Source organism: Alosa pseudoharengus, unplaced genomic scaffold, assembly GCF_046254945.1.
Source record: "Alosa pseudoharengus isolate Yale_2024_CS ecotype anadromous, Long Island Sound unplaced genomic scaffold, YU_APseudo_1.1 YU_APseudo_1.1_scf_215, whole genome shotgun sequence".
Classification (NCBI taxonomy): domain Eukaryota; kingdom Metazoa; phylum Chordata; class Actinopteri; order Clupeiformes; family Clupeidae; genus Alosa; species Alosa pseudoharengus.
The window spans coordinates 11,059-13,760 of record NW_027468677.1 but is presented as its reverse complement, the minus strand read 5'-3'; the positions used below and the strand labels follow the sequence as shown (position 1 = coordinate 13,760).

General features: G+C 44.4%; 1 non-coding gene across 1 annotated transcript; it reads left to right on the top strand.

Annotated features, from left to right (window-relative positions):
- The first annotated feature begins 1,124 nt into the window (after positions 1 to 1,124).
- LOC143138775 (18S ribosomal RNA) lies at positions 1,125 to 2,077 on the top strand. Its single transcript, XR_012990293.1, has one exon. It is a non-coding gene; the product is annotated as an 18S ribosomal RNA (ribosomal RNA).
- The last annotated feature ends 625 nt before the right edge of the window (positions 2,078 to 2,702 follow it).

Genomic DNA, 2,702 nt, shown 5'->3' with positions numbered 1-2,702 from the left:
TTTTAACTTCCACCTCTAACTCCCAAAGCTAGTATTCTAAGTTAAACTATTCTCTGGCGACACGCCGCCCGCCGCCCGCCGCCAAATATATGTACTTTGGTATACAAATGTTGTATACTCATAGTATGTACAATATCCATGCACAGATGGTATAGTACATACTATGTATAATTATACATATATATATGGTGTAGGTACATACTATGTATAATCCCCATTCATATTATGTCAGGTAAATGACTGCTTTACATTACATAACTGAATCTAAGAACAACACAATAATAACCAAATAACAATAAATAAGGACAAAGCAAGTAATAATTGAACTAAGGTATACATAAGCATTAAATTAAGATTCAGAATATAAATAAGAAAACCTGATAAATAGATTAATCCCTATTACTCCATCAAACCATTTTCCTTGCGTTACCCATCAAAAATAGATATATACTTATTTAATGTAGTGAGAACCGACCAACACGACTAAATCGTGCATACTCTTAATGATAAGATCACGGACAAAAATTGTGGGGGTTTCACAGAATGAACTATTCCTGGCATTTGGTTCCTATTTCAGGGCCATAAATTTATAATCCCCCTAAGAATTGAACTTTCCAGGCATAAGTTAATGGTGGCATACTAACGACTCGTTACCCACCATGCCGGGCGTTCACTATACATGCATCTGGTTCCTTTTTTTTCCTTCACTTTCACTTGGCATTTGGCGACTCCTTCCTAATGTTAACGTTTAAAGGGTGTACATTTCCTTGAATGAGAAATAACTGTCCAATACTCCATCAACATTCATCGAAGAACCACATAAGTGATATCAGGTGCATAATAGATCAGTTCTCAACCCACACTACCCTATTATACTGCCCCCCTTCTTTGGAAAACTAGGAGGTTTTTTCGCGCGACAAACCCCCCTACCCCCTACGCCCGAAAAAGTCTAATATTCATGTCAAACCCCGAAACCATGAAAGACTCGACTGGCGTCTTCAACGAGTTCTGTTACGTGTTGGTATATATAGTGTTGCAAAAAGATGTTACTGTGTGGCTAGTGTAGCTTAAGCAAAGCATAACACTGAAGATGTTAAGATGGGCCGTAGAAAGCCCCACGGGCACAAAGGTTTGGTCCTGACTTTATTATCAGCTTTAACCCAATTTACACATGCAAGCCTCCGCACCCCTGTGAGGATGCCCTCAATCCCCCGTCCGGGGACGAGGAGCCGGTATCAGGCACACTTTTTAGCCCAAGACGCCTTGCTTAGCCACACCCCCAAGGGAATTCAGCAGTGATAGACATTAAGCCATAAGTGAAAACTTGACTTAGTCAGGGTTAAGAGGGCCGGTAAAACTCGTGCCAGCCACCGCGGTTATACGAGAGGCCCTAGTTGATTCACTCGGCGTAAAGAGTGGTTATGGAGAATAAAATACTAAAGCCGAAGACCCCTTAGGCCGTCATACGCACCTAGGGGCTCGAATTATAGACACGAAAGTAGCTTTACCCCTTCCCACCAGAACCCACGACAGCTGGGACACAAACTGGGATTAGATACCCCACTATGCCCCGCCGTAAACTTAGATATTCCAGTACAACAAATATCCGCCAGGGGACTACGAGCGCCAGCTTAAAACCCAAAGGACTTGGCGGTGCTTCAGACCCCCCTAGAGGAGCCTGTTCTAGAACCGATAACCCCCGTTCAACCTCACTACTCCTTGCTTTTCCCGCCTATATACCACCGTCGCCAGCTTACCCTGTGAAGGTACTACAGTAAGCAGAATGAGTAATACTCAAAACGTCAGGTCGAGGTGTAGCGTACGAAGTAGGAAGAAATGGGCTACACTATCTGATCCAGATTATTCACGGAAGGTTGTCTGAAACGACAATCCGAAGGTGGATTTAGCAGTAAAGGGGGAATAGAGTGCCCCCTTGAAGCCGGCTCTGAAGCGCGCACACACCGCCCGTCACTCTCCCCAACAACCGCCTACACCAAGGTAAATAACACAACATCCGTCACAAGGGGAGGCAAGTCGTAACATGGTAAGTGTACCGGAAGGTGCACTTGGAATAATCAGGGTGTGGCTGAGACAGTTAAGCGACTCCCTTACACCGAGAAGACATCCATGCAAGTTGGATCACCCTGAACTAAACAGCTAGCTCAGACTATAAAAACCAAATTAATGATATAGATAGTCCTACAAAAAGCTAAAAGCACAGACTAAACCATTCGACCACCCCAGTACGGGCGACAGAAAAGGAAATAAAGACGCTATAGACAAAGTACCGCAAGGGAAAGCTGAAAGAGAAATGAAATAACGCACTAAAGTAGATAAAAGCAGAGACTACATCTCGTACCTTTTGCATCATGATCTAGCCAGTAACCTCAAGCAAAGAGACCTCTAGTTTGAACCCCCGAAACCGGACGAGCTACTCCGGGGCAGCCTATTATAGGGCCAACCCGTCTCTGTGGCAAAAGAGTGGGAAGACCCCCGAGTAGAGGTGAAAGACCTACCGAGTCAGGTTATAGCTGGTTGCCCAAGAAATGAATAGAAGTTCAGCCCCGCTGCGCCCTCGCCCACAACAGTTTTACTTAAACAAGGCACAAAGGACACCCGCGGGAGTTAGTCAAGGGAGGTACAGCTCCCTTAACAAAGGACACAACCTTAAACAGGAGGCTAAGGAATATATTAAACTAAGG